The sequence below is a fragment of the Mustela erminea genome, chromosome 19 (genome assembly GCF_009829155.1).
Source record: "Mustela erminea isolate mMusErm1 chromosome 19, mMusErm1.Pri, whole genome shotgun sequence".
Lineage (NCBI taxonomy): Eukaryota > Metazoa > Chordata > Mammalia > Carnivora > Mustelidae > Mustela > Mustela erminea.
In genome coordinates, this window is record NC_045632.1 from 41574440 (window position 1) to 41601303 (window position 26864).

Below are 26864 nucleotides of genomic sequence, written 5' to 3' on the forward strand. Positions count from 1 at the left end.
GTGGCACTACAGTAAACAAACATACTTACAAATACGTATCCGTTCTCCTGGTTCTTTCTTAAAGACAGTTTCTCTGACATGACCTGTGGGTTCATGTCCTTTGCTAGTTTTTTTCTCTGATGTACAAAACCTCTTATTATGGTAAAGGTTTTGACCTGCTGTCCGCCAAAGGTATGGTAAGTTTACCTATTTTGTTGTTGGCCTTTCAATTGTACAAAGTCTACTGAATAGGGGAGAGTTGAATTTTTTTAATGTTTCAGGGACTTGGGAAAAGATGAGGAGCCATCTAACTGGATTTTCCTTCCAAATAGCCAATTTTTACAATAAAATTTGTTGAATTATATTTGCTTTTCTTTTTTTTTTTTTTTCATTCTATAACCTGGGTCTGTTCCAAGTTCTAGTTTATGTAGGCTACCTATACTATTCCATTAACCTCCCACTTGATTCTTGTGGCAGTATTCAGCTATTTCAATTATGAGTTTCATAATGCACTTCAATAAACTGAATCTAAGAACTCCCTCATTGTTCTTCCTTTTTTATTTTATTTATTTGAGAGAGAGTGCATGCACACAAGAGGGGAAGGGGCAGAGGGAAAGGGAGAAGCAGACTCCCTGCTGAGCAGGGAGCCCAACATGGGGCTCCATCCCAGGACCCCGAGATCATGACCTGAGCTGAAAGCAGACATTTAACCAACTGAGCCACCCAGGCGCCCTGTTCTTTCTTTTTTTTAAATGCTCTAATTCTAAACCAGAATAAAAAGAAGCCTCACTTGAAGAGCAAGGAGCCCCTATGTGTTGGCTTCACACACTGCCATGGGATCTGGGACTGTGGGCCACACGTGGCAGGGGAGGAGTCCCTCCATCAGGCCCTGAATAGCACCCAGGGAAAGTGCTGCGGGCATGGTTGCAAGAAGGGAGTGAGCAGAAACGCACCCTGAGGTCTCAACCATGGAGTCCCCGCAAAGTGAGACCATGCGCAGGGCAGATGGGACCCTGGCCCTCTGCCTAAAAATCCTGCAGAGAAGGAGTGACCCCCCCCCCCACCTACCTTCCTTCCTTTTACACTGATGAATTCATTAGAATTGAAAGGTAGGACCCACTTGGGTTTCCACAGCAACCTCCACTCCATCCCTCATGGAAACTGCCCCCAGGTGCCGCAGCCAGTGGTGGCCGGTCACGGCTCCTGGCCCAGTTCTACCACTTGGCTCCCTCCATTCCTTCCAATGTCTTTCCGAAGGACCTTGGAAGACAGGAGCGAGAATTGTTTGCAAGATGCCTCTTGGGATTAGAAGGCACCAATTGTTTGTTTAACGTAATAAACATAAAATACTGTCTTTCAACACTAAGTTTTAGGAGAAAGAGCCACAATTTTCTGTGTGTGCTGTTTCAAGCTCCTGCTTGGTTGTGGGAAGCCATGGAAGAAAGAGGGAATGGTGGCTGCTGTGAAGCTTAGGAGACATTCTTCAGACTATGATCTCCAAACATGCCACGTCACTTGGTCCCCAGAGGTCTTCCTGGAGGCAGCACGGAGGTCCCACTGAGAATAAGAAGCTGGTAGCTTCGTTCCCCTTTTCCAGGCTTCCCCTGGGAGCCTTCCTCCCCCTCCTTGGGGACCTTACAGCAACAAGGGAGGCAGCTCAAGCCCATCCTGGGTCCTCTGGCCCTAACCACATCACCCGCATGGGCAGAATCTCCCCTTGCGCCCCAGATTCCTATCCCCTAGTTATTTAAATACTAACCTACATACTTCTTTCTGTGAAGGATTTGGCAGATGTAATTAAAGTCTCAAGTCAACTGACCTTAAAACGCAGAGATTATCTAAGTGGGCCTGACCCAAATAGTGGAGCATTTAAAGGCAGAGAGTCTTCTCTGGCTGGTGACAGAAGAGGAAGTCAGAAGGATTCAAAGCACCAAGGGGGATTTGATGTGCCTTTGCTGATTTGACGGTGAAGTTGGTCACGTGAGAAGAAGTGCCAACAGCCCTAGGTTGCTCCCAGAGCGCCCTCGAGTAGTGGCCAGCAAGGAACTGAATTCTGCCCATGCCCTGAATGCACTAGACAGCAGACTTCTCCCCAGAGCTCCCAGACTGTGGCTCGGCCCAGCCATCACCTTGAAATCAGCCTTGTAAACCCTGAGCAGAGAGAGCCAGCCACACCATGCCAGACTTCTGACCCACAGACTAGGAGCTAATAAATGGGTGTCATTTTCAGCTACTGTGAAGCCACAGAAAACAAATACACCATCCAACGGCAACAAAACGCACCTCCCACCCCAGCCCTCGCTGCGCTAAGCAGGGCAGCCAGGATTAGAGCCCCACTCTGTATGCATCCTTGCAGGAAATTCCCCGTCAAAGATCAAAAGTTGGCTCAGCACGGTTCATGAAAGGAAAACCAATTGCTCCCTGCCTGGCTCCGTGCCCCCTGATCTGAGGGGAAAGGGAGAAAGATCTGCCCATATAATAGTGTCCCTGGCAGCAGGGACGGCAGGGCAGCAAGCGTGACCCATTAACACATCAAGAGGATGCCAGGGGACAGCATCACTAAAGCCCAGCTTTGATTTTTCCAGGCATGAGGGGGAGGAAGCCGGCAACAGAGGCTGTGTTCTGAATCCAAAGCCATCTATTTCGATGCCTTCAAAAGGGAAAATCATCTAAGCCTCACAAGGGGAAGAAAAGAGAAGACGGAGGGAATGAAAGTCTCTGCAGCCCGGCAGCAAAGACGAAGTTGTGGGGCCAGGGATCTGGGGCGGGGGCCCCACGGACCGCCACCGGAATGTTAAATGCCGCTCCTGTCCCCAGACCCGACAATTTGAGATTTAGGCATATTCAAGTTTTCTAAGCCTCAAATTAGCCCTTGTAGGAGCTTATCTTCTTTCCCCCCAATTGACTTTAATCAAGTGCTTCAGAAGCTGGGAAATATTTTAAGTTAATCAGGCCCTTAATGCGGGTGTCTGGGGAATGCGGCAGAGCGGCTGTTTCTCCCGTTCCGCCACACTTGGCCCATCTCTTCCTCGCCTCTCTTTCCCCCCAGCGGTGTTTGTGAAATGCCTGGCGAGCCCGTCTCTCAGCTGAAAGGGAGACTGAGGGAGAACCGGTTGACACGACGCATGCCTGAACCACGGTTTTCCCGCAGCGGCAGGCAGGTGCTCTTCCCTACCACGGGCCATGTCTGCAACGTGTCCTCCCAAGCCATGTCTGCTTGGCTCCGTTCCAAGCCCCCACCCAGCACAGATACCTCCGTGTCTGAACCCCAACCAGGAACCCGAGGTCTGACAAGATGATAAACGCCTGAATGCCAACACAAATTACTAACCCTGGGGGCGCCTGGGGGGCTAGTTGGTTAAGCGTCTGCCTTTGGCTCGGGTCATGATCCCAAGGTCCTGGGGTCCAGCCCTGTGTTGGGGAGGGGGTGGGGGGGTCCCTGCTCAACAGGGAGTCTGCTTCTCCCTCTGCCTGCCACTCCTACTTGTGCAGGTTCTCTCTCTCTCTCTCCCTGATAAATAAATAAATAAAATATTTTTTTAAAAAAACCACTAACATTGATGGTGCTCAGTAGGTGCCCAGTGCTGTTTTGCATATGCAAATTCACTGACTGTTCACAACAGTCCCTTAATATCAGCACGATGATTAGTCCCATTTTACAGATGATGAGACTGCACTGCGGAGGCTAAGGAATCCACCCCTCAGAGATCTTTCCAGTTCCTGTTCCACAGTGCTTGGGACTCTGGGGCGAGGCAGAGATCCCAAAACAGACGTTTCCCAGACTCACAATACAGGGTGACGTGCTGGTCACATGAGACAAGAAACAAGGCTGTGGGGTTCCCGGAAAGGCCGGCGAGGGTCAAACATACTTCCAAATCTTGGGTCGGATCGCCCAGAAGCAGACCTGAAGATGAGAATTCACGTGCAAGAGATTTCCTAAGGAAGAAGGGCAAGAAACAGCGGAGCAGGAGGAGAAAGAAACAGAGAAAGGGAAGAAGCCCAGCAAAGGCATAACTCCAGGTGTGGTCCCAGGTTCCGCGGGACCCCGGGGGGCTCTGGAGCACAAACCACACCTCAGAGTCTGTCCTGCCTGCGGGAAGGAGGGTGGCCCTCTGCAACCCCGCACAGGATGCTCACTGCCTGCAGGCTGCCCGGGAGGCAGTGGGATTTCCAGGCTCCCGAAGTCCAAGGGAAGGCCTGCGAGAGTCACGGGTACAAGAGTTAGAGGCACCGTCCGCGGAGCTGGGTACCAGGCACGCAGAATCAGAAAAAGGGATCTGAGGGGATCTGGGCAGCCCCCTGACAGTGTCCACTACAACCTCTCTGAATCTTGAGGCTTCTAGCTCGTTGTGCTGCTTCAGGAAAGTTGCTTCGCCTCTCTGAGTCTCAGGATCCACATCTGCGAAATGGGAATAAAGACTCCTTCCTATTCCTCTCCCACAGAGTACCTGGGAGGATTCAATAAAATGAGCACACCCGGTTTAAAATCAGCATGGGGCCCCAGCTGCAGTGTCGATGCCGACGCAAAGACACAGGAAAAGACAGAAGCCCACTGAACGGTCATGAGTAACTCACAAGGACTTAGGAAAGCTCTCCTGACGACCATCCCCCTCCTCCTCTGCCACAGAGGAAGACGTCTGACACCAAGCCCTTGGGCTGCGGCCACACAGCTGGATCGTGCCTTCCCGTCAAACCCACTCACTGCTCCCCTGAAAACAAGCTGCCCGGAAGGAGCTGAGAGCTGTCCCCATCGGGCACATCAAGGGTCTGGGACCCGCTTCTCTGTTACCATCCAGAGGATAGCCCTGGTAAAGTCGGCAAAAGGGGCGCCATCTGAAAGGGGGTGCAGAGAAGTAGGTCTGGGGGCCTCTGCCGGGACTCCCTCGTCTAGCTGCACTGTTCTAGTCCCCTGATCAAGGGGCTCGGCTCACACTTCGGCTCACCTTACGGAGAAACCCAGCTCATCTGAGCAGACAGGAAAGCTGACAATTACGTTGTCTTATCAAATTTTCGCAGCTCAGGTCATTGAGTTGCATGGGAAGTGAACGGCGTCTGTAAACAGAGGAAGAAAGTGTCAGGCCCAGAGGCTGCTGGCCAGCTGGGGGAGCGGAAAGCAGTGCCCAAGAAGGAAGGGGGAGTACAGGCCTCGCTGAACTCTGAGTGGGGTCTCCTTTGAGTATGCAAAGGGCCCTGTGGGTCTAGTCTTGAGCATCCAGGAAGCAAGGAGCTGCTACAGAGATCAGCTGACTTCCCGGAGTCCCTGAGGGAGCCCTGCACTTGCAGACGGCGGGCAGAGCGCAAAACCCCACCCGAGAGCAGCTGGGGGAAACGGGGAGCCACGCACCCAACCCGAGCCGAGCCGCAGTTTACTCACTGCACCTAGCCAGGACAAGGACAGACGCCTGAGTCCTGGTCATACCTGGGGCCTCCTCAGTGCTGTCCTGAGCACCGGCTCTGAGAGAGAATTCTCAGCTACAGCTGCACCTGAACGCAACTGCCGCGTTGAATGGCTGAGCCGTCTGCTTTAACGATCGGACCTGAACTGGGATGCCTTCCTTCCTGCCCCAGAGGGCGGGCCCTCCCGACCATTACCCAGATTCTGGTGCTAAGCCCCAGAATCAGTGCATGACCGTCAGACGCCATATAGCCCCGTTGCAATAAAACATTCATGTGGTTGCTGGAGGAATTGTTTTTTCCGTTCGGGATATGGGAAGAGAAAGCTTAATGTGCCTCGCTTTCCTGGAATGTCTCGTTTAGACAGACTGTTTGTACGCTGATGGTCCAGGCTCCACTCCCTACACACACGAATCTACAAATTATAGAGTTATGTGCACAAAACATTCAACTACATTTCTGACCCTTGGCATGGATTTTGACAACTATCACTCCCTTTGTGTGAGATTTCTTCTCTCTGGTTATTAAAAAGACAAAATCCGTTATTTGTTTAAGCTCAGTTGCCTGGAAGTACAGAGGACTGACAGACCACTACAGGGCTCGAGTCTGGGGTTGGGGGCAGGAAACTGGGAGAAAAACATCGGGTGGGGGTCGGAAGGAGGGTCCATCCCTTCTCTCTTTTGGATCAAGATATTCCTGTGGAATAAAACCTGAGGAAGGAGAATTTAGACGTAGCCTTGCTCGGGCCCAGCCAGGCAAGGAGAACCAGGGGCCAAGGCTGGACTCCTAGGCTCGTGATCTAATGGTCTAAAGCAGATGCAGAGCAGAACTCCCAAGTCAGCCTTGCTCTGGATGGTGGGAAATCAGTGGAGAGTTGAGGTCGGCCTCCGTCCAGCCAGAGTGCAAGTCCCTGGAAGCCACACCCACCCCATCACCTGCTGGAGGGGTCACAGAGCATCGGCCAGAGAGCAGCGGTGATGACAAAGACTTTAGGGTAACTGTCACATTCACCATCCTTGATGATCCCCGTAATGTCCCTGACAGGTAGACGGGCTAGCTTCTCACCACCCCTAGGAGGGCTCGTAGACAATGTCCAAGTTCAGAAATTCTACCACTATGTAATCCATTCTTTAGATAGAAAATTCAAGTCTCAATGGGCTTCATGGACTAGTGCAAGATTAGGAAAACCTCTAAATGGTCTAGGACTAGAATTCAGGGTTTCTGACTCTGAATAGAGTCTTCTCCATTTCAGAACACTTGGGGGAAAGATCCGCTCACAGACCATAAACCCACCAGACCACCAGAAATCCACCATACCCCGGTTGGAAACTCAGGAAGAGACACTAGGCACAGGTTTCCTGGGGAAGAGCGAATAGCACGGATGGTTTCTTTCTTCCTTTCCTATGATCATTTACTGAGTTCCTCCTATAAGTAAAGACTCTGTTTCAGCTTTCATAGAGTGAGGCATTGAGGTTTCTGTTCTGGTGAAGCTCTAAATCCTGGGTTCACATGTCCCTCCCTCCATTTCTACTTAGGTCCTCTCTATGTCAATGCCACCTGTATGCAAGACAACGGCCGGCCCATGGCAGTAAAGGCACTGTGGTGGAAGAGGGAAGAATATAACTTTCTTTTAGACATACAAGAATTTACAATGTGAGGATCTTCTAGATGGATGAGTCATGTGTATTCAACAAAATGAATCAGCTAATTTAGAAAGATTCATGTGCTGATTGAGTACGCCATCTTCGATTATGGAGGCCAGGCCCCCTGCAGGTGTAGACAGGTCACCAAAGAAGCATCATCGCACGCACTGAGTGGGACTCAGACATGAACAAGAGCGTACAACCAGGATCTTGGGGAGATTTTCTTGGCTGGGGATCAGCAGAGCATGGAGGGGAGAAAACCCACCAAAGAAAGAGTGCACAAGAGTCACACTCGAAGCTAATGGAAACCCTGGCATTTTATCAAGCAGACATCTTCTCCCTGGGCCAGTCTAAGATGACAAACTGGAAGTGTCCCGGGAGGTCATGGGTGAATCAGACAGAAAACTGAGCAGAGAGAGGAGGGAAATAAGAGGTCCAGGATCTCCAGAGCTGCTGGGTGGAGTGTCCCAAAAGCTTGGTGCCCAGCCCCCACCATCAAGGGGCTTCATGGCCCATGCTGTTGAGCTAGAAAGAGGGGGAGTCCAGGAAAGAGCACGAGTCTTAGCTGAAGAGGCAGGGCGGCCTGTGCTGGAAGCGTGGGGTAAGCCCAATGCTGTCTGAGCAGAGGCATGGTGCGACTCAGAGTGATCAGAAACCTCAAGGACAGAACAACGAGGTAGAAGGTACTGAGAACCAGCAGGCATGGCCAGTAAACTGAAGACCTCTGGCAGTCACCCCAGACTTCACGTTCCACAAAATCACTGTCTCTTCTCCTGCTGCCCGGACCCAAGGGCCGCCGGTCCTCCTTACCCTGGTAAGACCCTGCCAGGATGCCCACCACCCCCCAGCCTCATCTCCAGACCTAGTCTTGTCACTGAACCCCTAAGCGGGCTCCACCCTGCCTTCTCCACGTTAGGACTGGAGGTAAAAGAAGGGACAGGAGAGCAGGTTTCCTGCTATCTCTTCCATCGGACCAGACTGAGAGGAGCAAGATGGAAGCAATGGTGTGCCACAGGAGAAGAGGCTTGGCGGCCAAACAGATTATTCTGGATGCGTTAGGGTTTGGGCAAAATATTTGCCAACATGGCTTCCATCTTGAGCCGATGTGGGCAGAAGCCTGCAAGAAGCTGGGGAAGAAAATCTGCCAGCTCAGTTCTCCTTAAAAGGAGAGCTCCTCCTCTGACAGGCACCGGTGACACAGTCAAGGGGCTGGAGCCAGCAGCTACCAGGAGCAGGAGCCAGCTTCCAGCCCAGGAGGAGTTTAGAGTTTCAAATCACACTTCACCAACCATTTTCTCTGCACATTCCTTGCAAGTCTGGGGGCATTCGCTTTCCATCTTACCTTTCCTGTAGATGCCAGGATCAGGCTCTAGTGATGGTTGCATTTGAGTAACAGGAAGAATGGGTGTCGGCAGCCCTGGGGGCTCTTCGTGAGGTGAAGACATGAAGCCGGCTGTCTCCAGGCAAGGGAGAAGAGCAGGGAAGACTGGGGCGGAACGAGGTGACCCGCAAGCGCAGGCAGCGGGAAGGGGAAACAGGAGTGGCTACAGCTACAGAGATTACAGTTTGCAAAGCTGCTCCAGGTGATGGGCTCTGGAGTCTCATCCCCAGGGTACAGATCCCAGGGGTGTCTTTTACTTACTGAGCGATCACGTGTGAGTTAATTTACCTCTCTGAACTTGACTTTGCTTATCAGCAAAATAGTACCTACATCCTAGGACTTGCCATGGGCACTGAATGAGACAACAGGTGTGTGACCCTTAGCACAGGATCTAGTCCCCAGCAAGCGCTCCATCCAGCCTGGACAGGATTATCACCCTGCCAGAACTTCTGGGAAATGTGGTTACACTCAAAACAGGGAGATGGAAAAGCCTGCCTTCTGGTCCTTCTTGTGATGTCCACAGGTCTGCTTTGAACAGGCATGCTCACCCGAGTCACAGCCAACCGTGCCACCTTGACCTGTGAAGTCGAGAGCTGTAGTAAGGCAGACACAAGTGCACAAAGGTATCCACCTTTGACCTCCTCTTGTCAAAGTAATAAATGATTAGAATATTACTTAAAGATATGCAAATATCTAGGTCAGCTAACTTTAAACCACTGGAAATCAGTGTTAAGTGTGCCCTGGTTTTTCCTTGGGCAGGATCTATGTTATATAGATCATTTGAAAAGAAAGCTTCTGCTGCTTTAAAAAAGAACAAAGTTGGCAAACCACCATCCTAGATAATAGGACCTCTAGGTACAGGGGTGCACCTCTGTGACCCACTTGAAGGCCCTTGTCTCCAGAGGAGACGCCCAGACAAAAAACCCGGGGATTACAGCAAAAGAAATGCAAGCCCCACTTCCGATACATGCTGGTGTAAACACAATGCATGACGTAATTATTCCTTTTGTTTTAAGAGACACTCCTTTCCCACCGCTGAGGCACTGCTGTCAATTTAGCAAAGCTGAAATTGAGTTTCTGGAGAGACAGGACCTCTGTTTGAAGGACTACAACCTTTAAAAATGCATTTGAAAGGAAGAGAGCAAGATTTTTTGATGGGAAGAGCCAGGGATTGAGCGAAGGGTAGGAAAGGTGACCCTGCCGGAGGGCCGCTCAGAGGGCAGTTTCCTGCAGGTCAGAGGTCAGCCTCTCCCAGGTAAGAGCCCTGGGTCACCCTGTGCCCTGCTTCTGCCCTTGCAACCTGGGCCTTGAGGGAGAAGTCAGCGGCAGGAATAGGCAGCCCCCGGGGTCAGGGAGGCTGGTTAGTAAGAAGCCAAAGAAGAAACCCTCAGTAAGACAGTGACAATACCCACGGAGGGCCCACACTTGCCATTGAGCCCCAGGTCTTCAGATCAGGATGAAGTATGACACCGAACCATCTTCGCTAAAGACAGCAGAAAGATCCCTCACACCTAGAGGACGGCTGACCCAGGAGAGATCCCCTCGCCACCACGAACTCGGACATGTTTTCCTGGAAAATATCGCATTTATTTTTAGTAGAAATGCCAGAGAAGGAAGTCCTTTCAACTACTTGATTTTTGTGTGTATTTTTAAAACAACTCTTAAAACTTCAACACCTGAGAATTGTTTTCCTTCAACACACTTACATCAGGACTTTTTTTGGGGGGAGGGGGTGTCAAACAAAAACAAACACTAACTTTAAAAAAAAAAAAAGGAATTTATTGGAAGGAAACCGTGTTGCTCGCAGAATCAAAGGCAAAAGCATAAATGTATTATGCCTTGGGAAGGAGGGAACTGGTGGCTTATCTTTCTAGGATGTGGGGAGACAGGGGTGGCCTCCCCTCACCACCCCCTTGCCCCAAGTTTGGGCAGAGTGATGGACAGGTCCTCCCAAGCATATCAAAGGAAGAGGGCGTAATTCGATTTCTCCGTAAGGAAAAATCACACTTGGGTTTTGACAATTTATCATTTATGTGTCTTTTTCTTGTGAGAAAATAGCTTTTAGCCAAATTCCCAATCCTCTGGGAAAAGTTGGGCATTCTATCAAAATAACGGGGGGTGGGGTGGGGGAGAAGGTTCTTTTTATCTCCTTCCATCTTCATACATACTCTGGGTTAGATGCTGATTTATTTGGCACTAAGGGCCGCTGTTAATCAGTTGTATGTCAGCAATCATTTCCAGCGACATTTAAATTATAAAGCACGGTGGGATTAACTGCACTTTTGCAAATTACCTCTTTATAAAAGTATGAGTAAACCTGATGTGCACTCCGGGGGTGTCATCACCCCCTGTTTACTTTCGCTGAGATTCTAGGGATTATAAAGTTTGGTTTCAGCTGCTGAGTCTGGCTGGATGTGTTTAACAAGGCATCTTGAAGAGACCTAGGATTTCCTGAGCCATTTTCCACAGTGACAGCCGCATAGTGCTTAGGGTCATGCCTGGCAGGAACCCCCACCGAATTTGAGGACTATGCCTGTTATCCTATCTTAGAGAAAGGGGGGCCAGGTGGCCTGGGCTCAGGACTAACCCCCTGCAGAGCACACAGCCCAGCAGGCCTCCCCTTTGCTCCGACTGAAGGTTTTGGGCTGTCTGACCCTCTCAGTGAGATTAAGAAGGTTCTGAACAGCAGGAAGGGGAACTAACAATCCTTGGGTTCCTAATAAGCTCCGGGGATTGTTCTGGCCTTTCTAGGGCTTCCCTCATCATTCTATACATATTAAAAACAAAACAAAACAAAACAAAAACTTGGAAAACCCTGAAGAAATAAAGTCAAGAAATCAAATTACCCAAATCCGACTGCCCAGGGACAATCATCAGTGGCTTCAGACCCTTGCTTTAAGCCTCCCCCGGGGGAGAGAGGGAGGGTGTACGCGGGTGTATTCACCTATGCTGTTGGCAATACTTCGCATGAAACAAACAGGGAATAGATAACTACATTTACATGCATAATTAGGGTCATAATCTACGCACATTCTTGCATTCTGCATTTGTCATTTACCACGTTATTGTCTTTCCCCATGTCATTCTAATCTTCCAAAATAGCATTTTAATAACCTGTGCTTTGATTTTAAAAGCGATGCAGGCCCTTGGTAAGAAGCTCTGGGGCACAGCGCACAGGAGGCGGCCCTGGTTAGCTCACCACTGGACCCCGGTCGCGGCTTACATCTTGCTCCAGTCTATCCACTACGCTTTTTCCTTTTCCTAAGTCAACTTGCGTGTATGTGTGCATATTTATGCCTTCCTGCATACACACATTTGTACAACGTTGCATTCCTCCTCATTCACTCATCATTCACTCACATTACTCATGTGGTGAGTTTTTTTCTCGTGACTTAAATGCTGTTTTTAAACCTCATCTGCATGACAAATGAATATTGCATTATACAGTGGTACCATATTTTTTACCTCTCCAATACCCAATTTGGGGACATTTGGGTTGTTTCTAATGTTTAATATGATAAATAGTACTGGAAAGAACATCTTGTCCCATGAAACTTTATGTCTGTCTCTAATGTTTTCTGGAATCTTTGGGAAATTAATTAAAACTTTGGCTCAGTTTTAAGGCTTAAAAGGCTGTCACCGCTGCCCACCCCCAGGACACTTAGTGAATACTGAAATTCTCGCTGAAGTGGCAGGTAGTTTCTGTTTTGATAGAAGGCTTCCAAGACGGAGCGCTCACTACCCACTGAATCACATCCTGCACACTTGGGCATCCCAAACAAGGTCCATCCTCAGATCGAAACTGAATTTAGTGCTACCTATCAGGAACACGGGGAACCAGTCAATGCCTTTTCATGGGGTCTTCAAATATTCACATGTTTCCCTACCCCCTCCCCCCTCCAGTCTAGCAAGCCTGAGTCATTAGTTTCCTTCGGAAGCCTGCATGTTGGGATCCCTCCCCACTGTGGGTCTTTTCCCCTGTCTCCCCCTGGTGCTCACATCCCTTGCCTTTGCAGGGCAGCCCCTCACTCTTTCTCCAGCTCACAGGGATTGAGGAGAACAGTCCTTGAACTGACTCTAACTGATACAGTGTAGACGGCCCATAGCCACATGCTGGGGAGAGTGGTTGTTCCAGAACTGAGTTCACCTACCACCTTTGCAGCCAGACTGTCCTGATTCTTGGCCCTGCTCCAACCCTCAGCAACTGTGTGACTTTGGGCATGTTCCTGAACCTCTCTGAGCCCCCAAGTTTGTAGGAAGAATGAAGGCCCTAGATACTGTCCAGACCACCCCGGGGGTGGACGTCTGGAGATGAATTTTTCACCTAGGCAATTTCAGGACAACATGGAAAAAAACACATCATTCAATGCCCCCCTTAGATCATACAGGGACAAACTTTGTGGTTGTAGGGTTCCAGATGAAGCCCCCAGGGTTTCTGATGTGCCCACAGAGTGCTGTATGGTGGGGAAGAGTATGATGGTGAGCTCACCAGAAAGGACTGGTGTGCTCAGACCTGCTTATCTAGAGCACCCCCATCAGGGACAAAGGGGCTGTGAGTCAGACATGCCTGATAAGTAGGGAGGCTTCAGGCATGGCTGGTTCCAGGTACCCACTCTGCTCTTCTTCTGAGCAGTTGAGCCACATGTGCATGTCTACACAGATACCCTTTGCAGGAGAAAACTCCCAGATCCACGACCTCAAGACCTGGGATCAGTTCTGGAAATGGAACATATAAAAGTCCCAAAACATAACAGAAGAAAGCAGACCTTGGTTTAGCATTCCAAAATAAATGGCATTTTGCATGCTGCTGTGATCTGGTCAGAAATGAACATGTTTGTAAAGTTTGAGTACAACGTAATTTGGGGAGAGGAATGAAAGAATGACGGGAACCACTCTCGCAGCTCTGATGATGGGTCCTCCCACTCCCACCGTCTCCGGTTCTGACCCAGCGGCACATGACAGCCACCGTAGGTGCAGCTCAGAGGGAAAACAGAGGTTCTAGTGGCTTCCCTGTTCTCCAGGAAGCCACCAGGCCCACAATTCAGGTCACACGGGGAAAAGGCATGTGAGGAGGGCAGCCAGCTGCCTCAATTTCATGAACTCGGAGCCTCTGCATGGAGCTCGTGAGATGTCAGTGAACAAAGGTGTTAAAATGCCTCTCAAACTTCGTTTCGAGGATGGATTACCATTTTCTCTCCCTACTGTCTTTATGGTTGATAATGCTACTGAGATGCCTGTTTTCTTCTTGTCTGTGCTCCCCTTGTCTGCGTCTGGGTATCTCGAGTCCAGAAGATAGCAGGTGCAGGTCCCAGTACATCCTGCTCTACTGAACCCCATGCCTTCGCATGGCTCTTCCTTCCCCCCAGAAGGCCTCCCTCTGCCCTGTCCATTGCGTAAATCCTTATTCATATTTTGAAACCCATTTCAAAGGGATTGAAACGGACTACCCCAGAAGCCGTCCACTTCTGACAGTTGCCCCTCGTAGCCTGTTACGAGTTCCCACTGCGTTTACTTCTGGGGTCCTTCCCCTCTCACTCCATCCCCACCGCCCTGACGGGGGGAGGCCTCATCACCTCTCCCCAGATACGGCTTACCTGCATATACCAAGCACTGGACCAAGTATGTCACAAGCATTTCGTCCCTCAGCCACCCCCGCCCCGAGATGAGTAAACGGTGGGTGCGTAGATCCGCCCTCACTTGTTCCAGGACCTGGAGCCATTTGCTCCCTCCCTCCTTGGCTTCGGGTTTCTCATGTATAAAAGCTGGGGAGACACTGTCATTAAGGCCCCTTGTAGTTCTAAAACTTGGCATACTTCACAGTTTCTTCCTTTAAAAAAAAAAAAATGCCCCAAGTGGGCGGGTGTTTTCAGTCTTACGTTTGGAACTGAGAACATTTCAAGAAGAGTGCTGCCCAGATGGACTCATGAGCTCTCCCAGCAGGGCCTCCAGAAAGCAGACTGGAACTAACAGGCTCTTCCAGGAGCGTGCTACAACTGAATTTACAAAATAACTTTCTACGCCTGCACTCCTGAGAGACGAAAGGACCGGGCCTTCGAGATAACCACACCCAGGTGAGAAAATGTCTCTGCCACCTATGAGGACCACCTTCTGCAGTCTCCTGGGCCTCAGTTTCCTCCCCTATAAAATGGGGATAAAAGTAAACTACTGCAGAGGACTGTGGGGAGAAATAAAACCCAAGGTGTCTGCAAAGTGCTTGGCACTCGGCGCAGGCCCTTGTGACTACCAGCAGCTACCGTTCTCCTTGTCACTGTTAGCAAAGCCACAACATCAGGGGTGGGTGCAAGGAGGCCCCAGCCCACACAAAGCCTCTATGGTAATGAAATCACCTTGGGACAGACCACACACAGTTACCTATTGGATAGCATGGGCAGACCCTGTTGCTGAAAGCCAGACCCACTGGGAGTTTTAATTTAAGGAAGACCCAAGGAGCTCACCCATTTTTTGTACTTACAGCTTGAGGGAATCCTAACACCCAGGCCTGACCCTGGGGGCAGCCGATAGCCTTCCTTCCTTGAAGGTGTCCCTACGGAGACAACACGACCCTTTCTGACAAGCAGGGAAAGGTCAATATCCATGGCGGGCAGGCCGGATCCTGAGTTACAGAAGCAGAGAAGGCAGGAGGGTGCAGGAAAGTGGGGTGGATGCTACAGGGCCTGGGGTACCCCATGGAGACCAGGACCCCTTACGACCTCAGAAGAGCACTTGCCCCAAGAAAAACACAAGAAAGTGGCAAGGCAACCCGACAGATGAGTCGAAGCTACCCCAGCCCAATGACACTCCCAGGACTGTGCCAGCCCATCTACGCTCTCGGAAGAGCTTCTCTTCCCTTTTCTTTTACAAAACTACAGTTGTAACAGCAGGATTCAAACTGTTTGAAGTCAGCTTGTTTACTGAACAAAGGTCTAGGTTTGGGAATTCCTGGACACCGTGAATAAAGGAGGAGGCGGTGTTTTTATTGCAGAGCCTTGGTGAAGAACAGGAGCTTCGCTACGGGGCCAGGGGCTGGCAGCCTGGTGGCACAGGCCTGGTGGCCCAGGCAGCCTTCAGAGACAGCAAGACCTGACTCCACCCCATGCCAGGAAACCGGCACCTCTGTGCATGGGACATAGTGAAGATAAATCAACTCAACCTGGCACTCCTGACGTGGGCTGGTAAGAACAGTGACAGCCTTCCCCACCCCATAATATGACAGCAATACGCCAACCTCATAGGGCCACTGCAAAGAGCACATATGTCAGCTTCTGTGAAATGCTGCTGAGCTCGTGTCCGGCCCCTCCCCAGACTGTGACAAGCGCATGTGCTAATATCGGGCTGCGTGCGACACCTGACATCACCACGTAAGTGGGAAGCTCACTCAAGTTCAGCGGCGTAAAGGGGAGGTCCCTATCTGGGCCCAGTGTCTCACCTGTGAACCAGGATAATAACTGTCCTGACCCCGGATTGTCCTTCTGAACCTCGGCGACACACATTCTGGGAAGCTGAGCACATGCACAGCACTCCGTGGCTCTCACGGCCGGAAAGAGTGATGTGTGACCTACAAGCGCCCCATCCTAGAGAGGACTGGTTGAGTGACTGCCAAAGGTCACCAGCTGGTAAACAGAATACCCAAGATTGGAGCCTCAGACGGTCTCTTCTCCACAGTCTGTATTTTCCCTCTTCAACCACCGCTCTTAGGGAAGCTTGGTCGCTTCTCCCGTGAGGGCTTCAGCCCTCAGGCCATATTCAAGGTCTTTGAGGTTGGACTCCAACCAGCCTCTCCTACCCTACTGCCACTCATGTCCTCTGCTCCTCGAACAGGCACTGTGCGTCCTCACTCTGGGGCCCTGAGTCCAGTTCTGCACGTGCCTCTTCCAGAGCCTGGTCCAGACGCCCATGATCTGCCTGCAGGACGTGCTTCTCCCTCCGCTGAGGTCCCCTGTCTGTTATTTCGGCGCTTCAGATCCTCCTGCCTCTTGCTTCCAGGAGCATCCATCCTGCAGGACTGTGTGGGCTCTTAGCCCTGGACTCTGTCCTCATTCCCGTTCTGGCCATGGCCTTCACGCATGCAACCTAATGTTTCCCGGCTTTCGGGGGCAGGGAGGGAAACAGGTCACACGTTGACATTTGATTCATAGGAGATATCGCAGACATAGTTAACACTGTTAATTTTCCGAGCGATCCGGCTGCGAAGTGTTTGGCAAACTGTCCGTGATGAGTGTTTGACAGCCAGTCTTGCTGGAAATTTGGGGCAGCAGATGGGTGTGGCTGGCAGCATACGGCTGAGTGTAGGTTCGGTGTTTATGCATTTTTACAAACTATGACTTTATATTTAAGCGTAAAGAAGGGAAGGAATTCGAAATTAAGTTGCGCACTTTGAGGAGTTGTGTTCATGCTTTTAAAGGAGAAGCAAGTTGAGCATTGCAGGCTGGGCCGGGGCGGGGGTGGCCATGGTGGTGAGCGGCGGGGCCCTGGGCTCTGGACCCACAACTGCCACCACCTGGGATGTGATCTTAGGCCAGGGATTCCCTCTTTCAGAGTCTCTATTTTCTCAGCTGTCAAATAAGGAAGTCACACTAGACTATGTTTGATGTTGAATGCCCGTTCAGTGGGGTTTAGATGCTGCTATTGGTCCTCTGGGACCATCGGAGAGGGAAAAAGCTTTGAGCACTCTTGGCCCTAGAACGAACTCTGTTGCTGACCAGGGGCCTAAATGTGATGGCCTGAGTCCCTGCATTTGCTGGTTCCCTTTGACAGATTCCAAACTATCTCTCCTGTAAGGAACACACTGACCCACAGGATCTGGGCTTTGAGGAAACAGATCAGATTCCATTTGTTTTGTGGAAATATATCCGGGCCTTCGCTATCTGGTAACCCCAAGGATGATGAGTAAAACTTGGCTCTTGGAAATCAGCCTGTCTGACAACTGCCTTGTTTTTGGTTGGAGAAAGTGAGGCCAAGGAAGGAAAGTGACTTACCCAAGGTCATAACAGGCAGCAGGATAAAGCTGAGGCAAAGATCCTATCAGTTAGGGAGTTCAGGGACTCCCTAACTGCCCACACTGTGTTGTGGAACTTCATGTAGGTGTGGCTGGGGTTGGGGAGAGATCCTGAGCCCTCTTAGGAGGAGGGGGTTGGATACAGAGCCGGGTGAACCCTTCATCCTGTCTCTCCTGAGGTCAAGCAGGTCAGAGCTGGAGGGCACTGGAGGATGTCTAGCCATCTGCTCTTCATACTGGAAGGAGCAGGCTGTGAGCCAGGAGCAGAAAAATCCTAACCCCAGTGATATTTGGAGGTGGGGGCCCTTTGGGAGGTAAGAAGGGCCAGCTGAGGTCATGAGGGTATGACCAGCATGATGAGAGTAATGCTCTTCTAAAAAGAGGAGGGGACACGGATCTTGTACTCTGCTCTCCACCTCTTGAGGACACAACAAGATGGCAGCTATCTGCAAACCAAGACAAGTGTTCTCTCCAGATACTGGATCCGCCAGCACCTTGATTTTGGACTTCCAGCCTCTAGAATGGTGAGCAATCAATGTTTGCTATTTAAGTCAACAAGTCTGTGGTCATTTGTCATAGCAGCCTGAGCTAAAACATTAACTTCATACAACCTTTTCACTCCATAAAAGAATAGACCAAAACCCAGACTAGGTAAGTGCCTTTGTCAAAGCCACACAGGACCCAGAACATTCAGCTGAACCATAAGTTTGTCTTTCTGCCCCACACCCTTTCTAGAGGGTCAGGAAATTCTACACCCTTATGGGCCCATCCAGAAAAGGCCAGAGCCAAGGCACGTATCTGCCAAGGCACTAGAATGCTTGAGTCAGGAGGGCTTGAAAGATTTCCTGTTTTTAAAAAACTGAAATCGAAAAGCGCTGTCATTTTCTTTAAATACATTCTTTTGAATAAAACATCTATTCTTGATGCCAGCAGCAAGCTTCGAAACATGTTCAAGATGACATGATTGATAACAAGAAGGCTTCTTCAAGATGTTTCTAATTTCATCTTCCTGGTTAAAGAATGCGAACTTTCTAACATGATGTATGGTCTAATAAGAAGGTGTGCTCGAACTGAAGTTATTTATTTATGCTTCCATCTTTGACAGATGAATATTAACTACTGAGAAAATTGTAAAGCCAATTAGTAAAAGCTGAATAATGTCCACATGAGAATATGAGCACAGAAATACTAGTTATTTCGCATCCCAACACAGAGCCACAGACACTCCCTGCCTTCCTGTGAGAGGCTGTGGCCAGGCTGGGCGAGGTGGCTCCTCCCCTGCAGTGGGCTCTCCATTAAGCCTTGAAGATGGCCTAATGGGAGAGTGGATTCTGCGATGGCCAAGGGAAAGACACCCCTGCTCCCGAATTCCCTCCATGTAACAGGACCTGTAGGAAAATCGCATTCCTGCTGGTGCCGCTACTCAGCTACTGACTTGCTCCCATGAATTGTGCATACTACAAATCTTTATTGAGCACATACTTTGTGCCAGGCACCAGAAATACGAAACCAGCACGGTCCCTGCCCTCAGGGGGCTTCCAGTCCAGAAGGCAATAAAAAGGCAGTATTGCACTACTGGGGGCCCTGTGGTGAGCACATACACTGGGACAATGTGGTCCCCCCCCTTTGAGTCAGCTTCATTGCTGAAGCTGAGAGAGGGAGGGGGAGGGGCTGGCAGCAGCTTCCAAAATTAACAAAAGGTTAATTTACCAGCACATGCTGCTAATGTTGTGTTCTGCTTCTAGAAATGAAGAACAAACAACCTGAGATTTCACTTGAAGGCTGTAAATTATTCTTTCCCCCAGCACCCTGGGCACCAATCTGTCATCTTGCGTTTCAGAACCCATCGCTAATTTTTAATAATTTCTTCAAAACTACTTGCTCCATATTAATATAACAATACCATGATGCGACTCAAGAGAGCAGTGGCCTTTGAGAAGGATGTCCTCTCCTTCAGCCACCTCCTCAGTGCCCTGCATATTTAGCCAATGATCAGATCTGCCCACAGACTGACCTGCATGTTTTTTTTGTCCGCAAGTACCTTGTGTTTAAAGGAAAAGCCCTCTCTCCAACCTGAACCAGCCACGGTAATTAAAAACCCAGCAGGGCTATCATTCCCCTTTATCCCCCGAGTCCCCGTGCCTTGCCTGGGCAGTATGGGAATGCATTTGCCATGGTGACTCACCCGCCACCCGAAGGCCCCAGAAGCTACAGCAGACTGCCAGAAGGAACAGAGATCAGACCTGGGGTGGCAGCATCCTAGCCCACCTGAGCTGAGAAGAACCTTGGGGATATTCCCATCTTCCTCCTTGATTTTTTTTTCTTTTCCAGAGAAGGAAAGTGCCTCTATCTACAGAGGAATGTCACACACACGGGAGTGTTAGGCCCGGGGCATGAACCCCCCCTGCTCTTGGCCACTAGGTCGTTCTGACCGAAGCACATGCTGTCCTACATGGGGGTTTGTGTGGGTGTGTACCTCCTGATCTCAATTCAGTATCCTGGGATCTGGCACCCTAAACAAACTGCAGAACTCCTGGGAACTCTTGAAGAACTTGGCCCCATGTGTACGATGGGAAACGTTAGCAACTGTGGACGGGACATTCACACGTGTGGTTATGGATAGCCACTTCAAGACCCCCACTGGACTAAAGTCTCTGGTGTTCCAGAGAAGAGTCCACAGAATTTAAATTCCTCCCCTAACATAAGTACAGAATTTGCAATGTTACAAAGTGCTTTCCTTGACCAAATTAATTAGCTTCTCTACATCCTCACTTAAAGAAATGCGAGAGGTCTAAGTACCCGGTTTCAGCCCCCAGAATCTAACCTTAAGTTTAATGCAAACATTGTTCTTCATTACTCAGCGGGGTCTTCTCTGGGAGGAAGTTCATTGTAATAGGATTTGGACAAACCCGCAGAATAATATTAAAACCATAAACTATATGGAAGTACATTGGACGGCAGGCGGAGGTTGGTAAGTCAGGAACTCTGAGAAGTTATTATCATGCTCCAAATGTAGTGTCAAAGCATCTAACTACAACTCCCAATGTTAACTCTCAGTGTTTAGGCATCTTTATTTCCTGTCAGGAAAACAGTTATCTCTTGTCATGTCGGACCGCCTGAGTATCCATCTTACATCAAAGACAACAAACACATGTAATTTTATATGTTCCTGCATCCCATCATTTTAGTACAAAAGGACTTCAAATTCAAATTAATACACTTGTTCCGAATGCCAGTTTTGAAAACCTCAGCAGAGCAGTCAGGGAAGAACATTACATGACACCCAAGACTCGTCCTGTGTCTTGTTGTTGTTGTTGTTTGTTTGTTTGTTTTCTGGTAAGACTGAAAGGGAGAGAAAAAGTAATGTTTATCATTATAAATCACTTCCGAAAGTATAGAATTCTCCCTTTCATCATCATAATTTGGTGATCAGCTCCATTAACATGTTATTATCTGTTAGTGGGAAGTGAGACTTTATTTTTATTTTTTTTATTTGTCATGAAACTTGCAAAGAAATATACCAAATATACCAACTGCACCTAAGTTCTTGGCATCATGCGGGTCTCCAGATTTGAGCTTTGGTGGCCCACCGGGACCAAAGAAATGCGGCGAAGAGGAAATGAGTCAGACAGAGAAGGAGAAATATTGTATGTTCTCACTTATGTGTAGAATCTGAAAAAGGCAAATTCATAGAAACAGAGTAGAATGATGGTTTCCCGGGGCTACAGAGCAGGGGAAGAGGGGAGATGCTGGTCCAAGGGAACAAACTTCCAGTTAGAAGACAAGTAAGTTCTGGGGATCTAGTGTATAGTGTGACAATTATAGCGAGCAACACTGAATCATGCACTTGAAAGTTTCTAAGACTGTAGCTCTTCAATGTTTTCATCACAAGAAGAAACAGTACTTATATAAGGTGATGGAGGCATTACCTAACCCTACTGTGGTGATTACTTCCCAACATATAAATATGCCAGATCATTTTGTACACTGTAAACTTACACAGTATAACATGTCAGTTGTGTCTCGGTAAAGCTTCAGAGTGGGGAGATATTTTTTTAAAGGAAGAGATTATACAGAGTTGAGAGTCAGATGAAAAGGCTAAGGAAAGCTCCATGGAGGCAATGAACTTGGAGAACTTACTTCTCCTCATTCCGTCACTAACTGGTCCTCTAACTTGTAGGAAATTACGTAATACCTTACTGTGCTTCCTACTCCTCCTTTGCAAAGCCAGGGTAGTGGTGTCATACCCTTCACAGCGCTGTGGAACTAAATGACTGGAAAACATTCACCGACAGCCTGGATTATAGTAAGTGCTCAATAAATGCGAGCTGTTTGTCCATTTATCACTTCTGAACACCTGAGAAGTCCTTCCCTTCTATATTTTCATCTCTCTTTGACATCTTCTCCTTTTGCCTTTCAAACATGAAAGTTACCAAAGTTCACGAGATTGTTGGGTCAAAAATCTACGTGCATTATTGATTCTACTATTGATTCCAAATTGCCCTTCAAAAATACTAGTGTATTTTGCATTTGGTATACACAATGCTGACAAGAGAAACCAGTAAGTAATTTCAAGACCATGAAAAAGTCATTAAGTGTGTGTGAGCTTTCAGTATGTTATTTATTTTCAATGAAAGAAAAGACCATCATCTTGATAGCTATGAGAAGTGTTTCTGCGTAAGTGGAAATAAATTATTCTTGCTCACTCAACTCAAAAACATAGAAGAAATGGGGTGACGATACCAATGCCCCCCACATGCATGTACACCTGACCTTGCCTATATTCTCCTGAAAAACAAAAAGCATCAAACCGAGCTCCAGCATCGACCCTTACCATCTCGTTGAGCTGGTTCCTCCTTCCCTTCTCCCCTCGTCTCCCAGTTCAGAAGAGGCTCTCAATATATCACAGAGCAGTCACTCCAGTGTGTCTGGACTCGAGCCTCTGATCAGTCTTTAATTTTTCACACGTCCGGTCCTCCCTCCCTGGACCATGCCTCCTGCACCCGCCGCCTCCCCCTCACGCCCTGAGAGATCCTGTCAGCACAAAAGCCCACTCCTGGGTCTCCGATCTGGAAACAAGAACCCTCTTTCCTGACCCCCCACACTCAACTTCCTTCACCCAGGAGGTTTCCTCCCACGGGGTCTGCTCCTAACCTTCTCTTAGCAGCTCACTCCACGGGGGTTTCTGCATCCACACCTCCTTAGGAGACTGGCCCCTGGAAGTTATGAGGAACCTCTCCTAGGCTCCGATTAGAGAGCTGGCATGCTCAGGGTTCCGCCCTCAGGCCCACTAGCAGACCTCGTCGGCTCTCCCTCCCACTCCCTCACACCCGGGCACGCAGACCCAGGCAGGCTTCAACCACAAGCACCTGCAACCGAGCATGAGGCCCTTCCCGATCACCGGCATGTGCTCAGCTAACACAGGCACCAGACGCCTGGGGACTCCGTACCTCCTGGTAGCAGCCCTCACCCCTCGACTGTCAGGACTTGGGAGATAAATATCCCAGCTCACTCACCTTCTGTTGGGGATAAACTCGAGGTATGATCTACAAGATCTACCAGAACCCCCATGCCAGGTTGAGCTCCAGTATGATTACTTAATGCTCCCTTAGTCAGGAAGACTGAGTTGTATCCCCTCCAAATGTCTCTGTTAAAGACCTCATACTCCTCACTCCCCCGAACCCCGCTATGGGAGGCCACAGTGAGGAGGTCGCCATCTGCAAGCCAGGAAGACAACCTTCACCACAAACTGACCATGCTGGCCCCCTGGTCCCAGTCCAGGGGGAGTAAACTGTGGATGTTCAAGCCCGCCAGTCTACGGTATGAATCCAGGGGTTCTGTGATTAGAATTAACAGACACCAAAGCCAGCTGATTAATGGAGAGGTCCAGGCTGGAGACAGAAACCCAGGAGGCCTCAGCCTCTGACCAAGTTGGTAACCAAAAGGGGGATAAGACACTACGTATCTCACAGGTGGCTACGAAGATTGAAATAGATACTTCATGTGGGCGGCAGAAACTAAACTAAGACGAGAGAACTCACTTGCCTGGCATTTTTCTACCATTAAAGGTTGTTTTTATAAGATTTACAGACCTAGTAATAAAGGAGGAAGGTGAAGTCTAACTGTACCTTGATATTCAATTAGACAGAAGGGCACCGATAAGCCTTCGAAATGCCAACGCCCATGAGCTCTCTTCAGTCCAGAGTTTGGGGCCGCTTCTTCATCTCACACTGGGGGGCCAGTCTCCAGAACTCGTTTCCCTGGAATGATGCTCTCCGGGCTTCCTCACAGAAGGCAAAAGGGAGAGTGACTGGGGTTGATCCCCTAGAGGCAGAGCCTGTGGCAGGACCGTGGCACGGGGAGTCAGTGAGGAGAGCTGCACGGGGCAGGGGAGGGGCTACGAAGGATGTGACCTCAAGCAGAGACGAGCCTCACCCCTGGGGAAGCTCTGGAGCACAAACTGCACCAAAAGTTGGTCCCAGTTGGCAGAAGACCCGCCGCGCACGCTCCCCTTCGTCGGTCAAGGGAGCGGACAGCCGGGACAGTTGCACGGACACAGGCCGTCTCACGGAGAGCAATTCTGCAGGGAAGGGGCAGCCGTGAGTCATCAGCCTCCAAAGCTCCCAGCAGCAGGAAGGTGGCTGCACCTGCCCCTCCGAAAGGGGATCTGGGGAGAGGCCCAGGTCGGTCCACCACGGACAGATGGAAGAAAGGGAGGGAAGAAGGACGGCTGTCGTACCTGATGGTCTGAGAGGTGCGCTAGAAGCCTTCATTCTCACTGCGGCAACCTTCCCGAAAACCCTGCAGGGTCAGTGGGTGGGCATTACTCGTTCCCGCTTAGTGACGAGGAAAACAGGGAGAGTTCGTCCGAAATTTCGAAGGAACAGTGACGGGACCCCCAGCCCCCAGAAACAACCGACCAATACGAGAAAGCTGTCCGATTAGTCACTTTCAAAGACCAGCCCACAGGTCCCAGAAGGACCTCAAAACCCCAATTCTAGGATTAGGGAGAAGGCGTCAGACCTCAATTTGCTGTACTAGTCAAACTTTCCAGGCCTCAAGTTCCAAGTCTGTCAAATGGATGTGGCGTGAATTGACCGTGGTAGACGAATGGCCTCCAAGGATGTCTACTCTCAGGCACCTGTGAACAGTACCTTACACGTGATGTAATTAAGAGTCTCGAGGCAGAGATTATTCTGGACTATCTGGTGAATCCTTAATGTAATCTGAAATGTCCTTAGAGAAGCAGAGAGACATCTGCAACAGAAGAAAGAGCGTGTGACAACAGAAGCAGATTCAGAGAAAGAAGATACCAAATCTCTGTCTTGAAAGATGAAGAAAGGGCCCACGAGTCAGAGTACAGCGGCCTCCAGAAGCAGCAGAGGCAGGGAAATGGACTTTCCTGGAGCCTCTAGAAGGAACTGGCCAGCACTTTGATTTAGCCCCTTAAGACTCTCTTTGAATTTCTGACTTCCAGAAATGAGAATAAATTTGAATTATTTCAAGCTACTGAAACAATTGTGACGGTTTGTTATGTGTTACACTGGACAACAGTTCACCCTTGAGAAAATCATGAAACTGCCTCCCACACTAATGCTCTCTGCAGGCCTGGTGAGGGGCCAGGAGCAAGGGGAGGTTGTAATTCCAGGTCCCCACACCCACAGCTGCCGGAGTCCACTGGTCTTGGGGGGATTCCTGAGTGTTTCCAGGGCACAACCCCACCCCCCCTCAGCCAGGAGCTGGGCAGGAGAAGGAGTTTAGAGATGCCTGTGGATTGAATTCTGGGTGTTTGTAAATTGGGCAGCCTGGCTATGAATAAAATCAGGTTTGAAGCGGGCCAGCGACAGCAGCTGGGCACCTACGGGAGGAGAGGCAGGCCTACAGAATGAATGAGTGTGGTCCCAATGAACCCGGCCAGCAACACTCGGGGCCCCAGCTGAGAGCAGGAAAAGGGGCCGAGGAAGGGGAGATGTCCACCCACCTCTGCCACCAATGTGCCCTGTGACTTTAGACAAGTCTCCCCATCCTGCTCTCCAGGCCCCCATCTCCCAGTCCGTGACAGAAGGTATGTGAGCTGCGTAATGCCCAGGGAACTGGCCTTCTCTGATGCTGGGTTGCCCCACATTCTGGTCAGGCCTGCAGCTAGCCAGGCTGACCCCTGGGGACACTCAGGATTTATAGGCTCACAGAGCTTAAGGCTCAGGGAGAACAAGTCCTAGGACCTCCAAGAGATAGGCGCAAGAAGCAAGACGGAAATGCACTGTCAAAATATTTTATCTAAAGACAGACCCATGCGGCCTACAAAATGTGTGTTGCACACGTACCTAAACCAAAAAAAAAACAGAACGGCACATGCCATATACACATACAGAAATAGGAGCAACCCGTTGTCATCAGAAAATAGTGGACTGTTTCCTCGGATTGCAAGGGGATTAAAAAGGGGCCCGGGGCTCTGGAGCTTCTCCATGACAGTGCTGCCCAAGGATCTTCCAAAACTCCCTCTCGACCATCTGGGAAGAAAGAGACCTCTTAACCAGTGTGGAGGGAAAGGGGTGTGTTATCTGCATCTATAGTAACCCCCAGTGGCCAGCTGGGGAGCTGAATTTGGAGAAGAAAATACCTGTTCAAGGTTAGGAAGCGACAAAGTCACTGAAATAGGATTCAGCATCAGGACTACAGACCCCAAACCTCAAGCTTTTAGCCACCAGGCAAACTGCAGAGATGAATTCAGACAGTGTTCCCTGTAGTAGAACAATCTGGGTCATTGGCAGAAAGTTCCAGAGGTTGTGGCCAAAGCTTTGGAATGGTCATGGTAAGGAAGTCACCATACCCACCCCCAAACCAAATGTGCATTGCTCTCTCAAGGACAAAAACAAGGATGAAAGGACCAAGTATGGCATAGGACTGTCCTTCAGGAACCTCCAAGGTCAACAACAGGAACCAGCTCGCTCTCAGAAAGGACTTCTTTATGGGTCAGAGCAGAAGGTGGAAAGGGCCAGCCGGAGATAGTGACTTCCCACAGAAGGGGTGTTTAATCAGAAGATCTTTCTAAAACCCGGACTTGACCCTGTCGGCCTCATCCCTGGTGTTTCAGGCCTTTCCCAATCTCATACACACCCCTTGGCCACCAGCATTTGCTCTACACAATGGAACTTCTTACCAAGTTCAGGCCTGTCAGCCGTTAAACCACACTGCTCCGTCTGCTGAAATGTCCACGAGCCCTTTTTACTCCTCTCAGAGCTCCAAACTGTTTTGATCGATCTGCTCAAATACCTCTCCTTTGCCAGCCACAGCCCAAACAGATTCAGGGACATAAGCTCGACACTCCCACACAATCACCTGTGTGTCTGCCTCCTTCCCCATCTCTTCGGGGATCATCCACAGCAATAACTCTGCTCCCGCATTGCCTCGCACCCTGCCTAACTCCACGTAGGCCTCTATTACAGTTTTGTACAATGGTAACTGACTTCTG

At 49.7% G+C, this 26864-nt stretch overlaps 1 long non-coding RNA gene across 1 annotated transcript in view; it reads right to left on the reverse strand.

The window, feature by feature from the left end:
- The window catches only part of LOC116580313, a 114708-nt gene that overhangs the window by 31307 nt on the left and 56537 nt on the right, over positions 1-26864 (reverse strand). Inside the window, exon 4 of the long non-coding RNA XR_004281598.1 lies at positions 23521-23676. This is a non-coding gene — a long non-coding RNA (uncharacterized LOC116580313). The remainder of the gene's footprint in view (positions 1-23520; positions 23677-26864) is intronic.